This window comes from Rhinopithecus roxellana, chromosome 15 (genome assembly GCF_007565055.1).
Source record: "Rhinopithecus roxellana isolate Shanxi Qingling chromosome 15, ASM756505v1, whole genome shotgun sequence".
Lineage (NCBI taxonomy): Eukaryota > Metazoa > Chordata > Mammalia > Primates > Cercopithecidae > Rhinopithecus > Rhinopithecus roxellana.
The window spans coordinates 8,282,132-8,289,980 of record NC_044563.1 but is presented as its reverse complement, the minus strand read 5'-3'; positions in this window follow the sequence as shown (position 1 = coordinate 8,289,980).

Sequence of the window (7,849 nt, the reverse complement as noted above, 5' to 3'; positions counted from 1 at the left end):
GATTTGTTCAAATCAGGATCCAGGATCCAGGCATGGCCCACAAATCGCATCGGGCAGAACCAGTTGCCACATCTTGTGCCCTGATCTTTCCATGAGCACAGTGGTCCTCTGGGAAGTGTGCAGGTCTTCCGTGAGGCTGTTCTGGTGGAGGAGGTGTGGAGTGGGCTCCAGTGAGCCCCAGATCCAGAGACCCCTAGATCTCGTGACCCCAGATCCCACAACCCCCAGATCCAGCGACCCCAGATCCAGTGACCCCCAGATCCCGTGACCCGCAGATCCAGCGACCCCCAGATCCAGTGACCAGCATATCCTGTGACATCCATATCCAGTGACCCCCCAGATCCCATGACCCCCAGATCCAGTGACCCCCAGATCCAGTGACCCCCGATCCAGTGATCCTCAGATCCAGCAACCCCTAGATCCCACAACTCCCAGATCCAGTGACCACCAGATCCAACAACCCCCAGATCCAGTGACCCCCCCCAGATCGTTGGGCTCTTCCTTTTCCATCTGGCTTCTCTCTCCACATTGCTATGCTGAGGGTGGACAGGGAAGCATGAGGCAGAGCCAAGTGGCTATGCAGATCGTCCCTGATGCTGGGACTTACTGACTTGGACTTGCTGAGCACAGCATAGGACTTCAGAGCTGACTCTGCATCTGGGATGCCTGAGTTCAAATCTTGATTCTGCCACTTAATAGTTGTGTGACCTTGGGCAAGTTATTTGACCTCAGTGGAGCTCAGTTTTCCCCTCTGTAAAATGGGCATGATAATACTCAAAAACTTACTGGAGGGTTAAATGAGTTAGAATATGTTAAATGCTTAAAAGCAGTGCCTCATATGTGTCAGTGGCCGTGCCTAATTATTTTAGTTGCTGTGTGCTTTCAGGGTCGCTCGTGTTCATGCATGTTCCATGTGGTATAGACTTCAATGTCACATACACAATCAGGCGAGAGGCCACTCACCCCTCTCGGACCTGCGGGACTATGCAGACTTCTCCTGAGGGTGAGGGGCCAGGCTGAGCAGGAGCTGGTAGCTTTGAGAGAGACCCGTTTCTTCTGAAGGCACTCACCTGCCAACTGTAATGTTGAGACACGTGAGGCCAATAATCACTGTCATTGGTTGCCTTGCACCCATTCATCACCCATGACTTTAGCTTCTCAAACATGGGGTGAGTGTTTTCCCAGGACCAGTGCTTTTTTGCTGAGTTTAAGAAGACAGCCCTGATACCCTTGTTCATTAACTGACCCACTAATTGATAAAACAGCTAATGAACACTTACTCGGGCCAGGCACTGTGCGACATGCCGGGGATTCAGGAGTGGGCAAAAGGCTGCCCCTGGCCTTGAGGAGCTCGGAATTTGTGGTAGTCAGAACAACGGCACCTCAACAATGTCCACATCCCTAGAATCTGTGAATATGTTACCTTACGCAGTGAAAAGGGCTTTGCAGATGTGATTAAGTCAAAGTTGTTGGTAGGGAGAGATTACTCAGTGCGCCCAATGTATCCCCAAGTGGGAAGCAAGAGGGTCAGAGTTAGTGGGAGAGCTTGGCAGCTGGAGGTCAAGGTCCCAAGCCAAGCAAGGCAGCTGGCCTCTAGAAGCTGGAAAAGGCAAGGAAATGGGATCTCCCTGGAGCCTTCAGAAGGAACTCACCTGGATTTTAGGACCTCTGACCTCAGAACTGTCTAATCATAAGTCAGTGTTACGTTAAGCCACTAAGTTCATGGTAATTTGTTACAACAGCAATAGGGAATGAATATGAAGTCCATTGAATAAGATGAACAGGGAGACATGTAACTGTGCTGTGGATGGGTGAGTGATGTGATACTGAGATGTGGGTGTGGTGAGAGCCTGGAGGAGGTCCCCTAATCTAGAAGGGGTTGGGGAGATGAGGCCAGATAAGGCTTCTTGGAAGAAGTGGTATCTAAATGAAGGTCTGAAGTGGGGTTGGGAGCTAAACAAGACAAATAGGAGGGTGGGAAGCAGGCAGAGAGCAGCCTTCCAGGCAGATGGAGCTCACAGAGGCTCCGGATGTCTCTGGATCAAGTGTAAGAGGAGGGTGAAGAGGGATGGGGTGGGAGCGGTGAGCTGCTACATCTCCAGGGCTTTGTAAGGGTTGCTAAAGCATTTGGACTTTAGCCCAAGGGCAAAGGAGAGCCTGAATAAGTTTAGGCAGAACAGTAACATGATGACTTTGTACTTTAGAAAAATCCCTCTGGCTGTCATCTAGTCAAGAGATACACAGGGCGGGCTCAGAGCTGGGGACGTGGCAGGAGGCTGACGCCGGATGCAGGTGAGGGGTGGCGTGGTTCAAAGGAGGAGGATAAGGACAGCGGACTCAGTTGAGAAACCAGAGCAAGGAGAAACAGTGGAGGATGATTCTGTGTGACTTAGAGAGGGTGGAAACCAAGAATGATGCTTGGGTTCAGTCTTGGGTGGCCCAAAGTCTATACGGGCATCAATTGACATCAGGAACACAGGAGGGGAAATGGCTTGAGTTGGAAGAGAAGATATAAATTCCTTTTTGGTGAGACATGGAAGTAGATGCTGAGGCTGTCTCAGTAAAAGAGATCTGCGTGGAAGATAGTGATTTGAAAACTGTCAGGATGGTGGTAGATGGCAAATGTGAGCTCTGTGAAAACAGGGCTCTTGGTTAATGTCTGGTGTCTCCAGAGCTTACACAGCACACACCCAATCAGCACTTGCTGAATAAAAGATTAAATGAACCTGAAGTGGTGGATGAGATCATGTAGATAGTACGTAGTATACATGGAGGAAAGTCTAAGGGTAGGCAATATTTAAGAAATGGAGAGAGCTATTATTAAAACAAGGATTTTTAAAATTTTTTTATTTTTATTTTTTTATTATTATACTTTAAGTTCTAGGGTACATGTGCATAATGTGCAGGTTTGTTACATATGTATACTTGTGCCATGTTGGTGTGCTGCACCCATCAACTCGTCAGCACCCATCAATTCGTCATTTATATCAGGTATAACTCCCAATGCAATCCCTCCCCCCTCCCCCCTTCCCCCTCCCCCCTTCCCCCTCCCCGTGATAGGCCCCGGTGTGTGATGTTCCCCTTCCCGAGTCCAATTGATCTCATTGTTCAGTTCCCACCTATGAGTGAGAACATGTGGTGTTTGGTTTTCTGTTCTTGTGATAGTTTGCTAAGAATGATGGTTTCCAGCTGCATCCATGTCCCTACAAAGGATGCAAACTCATCCGTTTTTATGGCTGCATAGTATTCCATGGTGTATATGTGCCACATTTTCTTAATCCAGTCTGTCACTGATGGACATTTGGGTTGATTCCAAGTCTTTGCTATTGTGAATAGTGCCGCAATAAACATATGTGTGCATGTGTCTTTATAGCAGCATGATTTATAATCCTTTGGGTATATACCCAGTAGTGGGATGGCTGGGTCATATGGTACATCTAGTTCTAGATCCTTGAGGAATCGCCATACTCTTTTCCATAATGGTTGAACTAGTTTACAATCCCACCAACAGTGAAAAGTGTTCCTATTTCTCCACATCCTCTCCAGCACCTGTTGTTTCCTGACTTTTTAATGATTGCCATTCTAACTGGTGTAAGATGGTATCTCATTGTGGTTTTGATTTGCATTTCTCTGATGGCGAGTGATGAGGAGCATTTTTTCATGTGTCTGTTGGCTGTATGAATGTCCTCTTTTGAGAAATGTCTGTTCATATCCTTTGCCCACTTTTTGATGGGGTTAAAACAAGGATTTTTAAAAGTCCATTGATTTTGGTGACGAGGTCAATGCAATAACCTTAGAGAGAGTGATTTCAATGGGTTGAATGGCAATGAGGAAAATAAAGGAGAGGAGAAGAATTAACCTACAGCTGAAGGCTTTTAGGGGGTATAGATAGGGCTTTTTAATCTGGGAGAGAATTAAATACATTGAATTTGCATTTTCAAAATTACAAATGTAAATAAGCAGAACTGTAATTGAGGCAGACAAATTCTAAGGTGGTCCCAGTAACCCTTCCCTTTGAGTGTGGGTAGCACTTGTGATTTGCTTCTAACCAGTAGCCTATTGCAAAGGTAATGGGATGGCACTTCCATAATTATGTTGTTATATAAGTCTTCATCCTGCTAGCCAACTTGCTATAGGAATTGCTCCCCAGCTGGTTTCAAAGAAGTAAACGTCCATGTTATGAGGCTCCCTTGGCAAGGAGTTTAGCACAGCCTCTAGGGGCTGAGGGTAATGACGCTCAGAAAGAAGTTATGGCCCTCAGTCCCAGAGTTTCAAGGAAACAAATTCTGCCATCAGCCTGAGTGAGCTTGGAAGTGGATTCTTCACCAGTTGAGTCTCCAGATAAGAGTGCAGCCCAGCCACCATCTTGAGTGCAGCTTTGTGAAGCCCTAACCAGAGGACCTGACCAAGATGCACCTGGATCTGACCCCAGACACTGTGAGGTAATATATATGTGTGTGGCTTTAAGTCATTAAGTGTGTGGTCATTTATTGTGCAGAAATAGATAGCTAATATAGTAACTTTTTAATTTATTTTTTTCCACTTAAAAAAATGGAGGCAATAACATAGAGTAAAGTGCATAGGTGTGTCCAATTTGGTTAATTTTTATCTATGTATACATTCATGCAGCCATAACTCAGATCAAGATATGGAGATCTGCACTGCCCCAGGAGATGACCTCACACTCCCCTCCCCTGCTGCTCCCAAGGGTCAACAACTGTGCTAACTTCTACTACCATTAGTTTATCTAAACCATTTTTGAAATTCCTATCAGTGGAATAATGCAGGATGTGCTCTTTTGTATCTGTCTTCTTTCACATCAACATTTATCCATGTGTTAGATGTATCGGTAGTTTGTTCTTTTTATTTATTTCTTTTTAATGAATATAGAACAGTTTATTTACCTCTACGGTTGATGGACATTTGAGCTGTTTCAAGTTTTTGCCTATGATGAATAAAGCTGTCATCAAAATCTCTTGTACATGTCTTATAATGAAAAATGTCTCATTTCTGTTGGGTCTATATCCAGGAATAAAATTGTTGGGTTATACTGAATGTGTATGTTTGGCTTTAGTAGATATTGCCAAACATTTTTTTCCAAAGTGGTTGTATCAATTTTTACTCCCACCAGCAATGTATAAGCTAATCAACACTTCTATAGTCAGTCTTTTAAATTTTAGCCATTCTGGTGTGTTGTGATATCTCATTGTAGTTTTAATTTGTATTTCTCTAAGGACTAATGATGTTGAGCACATTTATTGGCCATTTCTTATTTTATTTAATTTATTTATTTTTGAGATATTGTCTCGCTCTGTCACCCAGGCTGGAGTGCGGTGGCTCGATCTCAGCTCACTGCAAGCTCCGCCTCCTGGGTTCATGCCATTCTCCTGCCTTAGCCTCCCGAGTAGCTGGGACTACAGGCGCCCGCCACCAAGCCTGGTGAATTTTTTGTATTTTTAGTAGAAACGGCGTTTCACTGTGTTAGCCAGGATGGTCTCGATCTCCTGACCTTGTGATCCGCCCATCTTGGCCTCCCAAAGTGCTGGGATTACAGGCATGAGCCACTGCGCCTGGCCTACTTATTATTTTTAGGAGTTATTTGTATGTTCTGCACATGAGACCTATGTCAGATATGATGTATTTCAAAATTTTCTCCCAGTATATGTTTTGCATTTTCACACTTATAATGTGATTTTTGATAAGCAGACTCTTAATTTTTAATAAACTCCAATTTCTTTTATGGTTAGTGTTTTTTGCATTTCTGGTGTAGTAAATCTTTGCTTATCCCCAAATAATATTTTCCTATGTTTTCTCTTAGAAGCTTGCTTTGTTATAAAATTTAGGTCTGTGACTCAGCTTGAATTAATTTTTTTTTTTTTTTTTTTTGAGACGGAGTCTGGCTCTGTCGCCCAGGCTGGAGTGCAGTGGCTGGATCTCAGCTCACTGCAAGCTCCGCCTCCCGGGTTCACGCTATTCTCCTGCCTCAGCCTCCCGAGTAGCTGGGACTACAGGCGCCCGCCACCTCGCCCGGCTAGTTTTTTTTTTTATTTTTTAGTAGAGACGGGGTTTCACTGTGTTAGCCAGGATGGTCTCCATCTCCTGACCTAGTGATCCACCCGTTTCGGCCTCCCAAAGTGCTGGGATTACAGGCTTGAGCTACCGCGCCCGGCCAGCCTGAATTAATTTTTATGTGAGGTAGGAATTAAGGTCCATTTTTTTCTATGCCAATTTCTAATTGCTTCAGCACCATTGATTAAAAAGAATGTCATTTATCCACTTAATTATGAGTGCCTTTGTCGTAGATAAAAGGACTGTAAGTGAGGGTCTCTTTCTGAGCTCTCTATTTTATTCCATTGGTCTTTTGTCTATTTTTGTGCTAAAACTATGCTGCCTAATTATTCTTACGTAGTAAATCTTGAAATCAGGTTGTTTAAATCCTTCAACTTTGTCTTTAAGTTTTCTTGTAATTTTTAAGATCCTCTGAATTTCCATATGAATTTTAGAATTAAATTGTCAGTTTCCCCAAAATAAACTGCTAAAATTTTGAAGAATCATATTGAATTTATAGATAAATTTTGGAGATCAATGCCATTTTAACAAACTTGAGCTTTTCAGTTCATGAACACGGGATATAGTTTCATTGACTTAGATCTTTGCTAATTTCTCTTAGTAACGTTTTGTAGTTCGCAGCGTTCTTTTTCACAGAAATTATATCTCTACCTCCCATTTACTCTCAGTAGTGGTAGAAAACTTAATTTTGCCAATTCAGGATAACTCAGTCACTTCCAATGACTTCCGGTCCATAAGCCCTCAGTCCTCATCTGTCCTTGCTAGCCTCTGCTGAGGTGTAGTTTGTCCTTGCTGGTCTCTCAGTGGTGGCCACTGTCCCCGCTCTTATTTGTTGCTCATATTTGTTATAAAGTTATAGTTTCACATAATCCACATTGCACATCTGGCCACTGGCCAGCTCAGGAAACACATGGAGCTTTCTCATGCTTGGACTCATATACTACGTGGGAATGCAGGACTATTGTGTCACCAGGCACAGTCCCTGGCCATCTTTATGTTGCGGCTCCATGCTGTCTGCACATGGGACATCTCTAGGGACCTTGTAGTCTTTAATTCCTCTTAATGGACCTGTGGCTTTTGGCCTACACACTTCCTGAGGGATTTGGTCAGCAGAGGAGAGAGGGCAGCAATCCCAGCTTGGGGCTAACCTCTCTCTGTTTCTCCCTCTCTCTCCCACAACTCCTCCCCTCACTTCTGAAATGTCTCTGGTTTCCTTTATATGGCAGGAAAACTGGTCCTAAATCTTCAAGTACATTTCCTCCAACTCTGTACTTAATGATCTTCAAATCGAAGCTCTAAATCCTCGATTCTCCTTTCTCAATTGTAAAAGCCAAAGCTTGTTGTACCCCCTTATCCCCACTCTGCACTGGCATGATCCTGAGAGTGAATGCCCCCTCGAATGGCACCTCCCTTGCCCCACCCTCGCTCCAGTGTTGTGGTCCTAGTACTTAGCCACCCAGTGGATCACCCTTCCTTTGAGAAGACTTCACAGAAGGGGCAGCATTTAAATAGGGTCTTAAACGAGGAGTGGGAGTTTGTTGGGTGAAGAAGAAGTGAGTGTGTTGAGGAATGCAGCCCTGCCTTAGTTTGTGGGATGAAGAAACAGAAGGAAGGAGGAAAAGGGGTTGGTGGGAAGCACTTAGGTTTGTACTAAGGGGAGACCAAGTGGTGAGAACACGGACTGTGACGTCATATGGAACTAGGTTTGGATCCCAGTTTTGCTCCTAACTAGCTCTGTGGCCTCGGGCATATAAATTAACATCTTTAAGCTTCAGTGTCC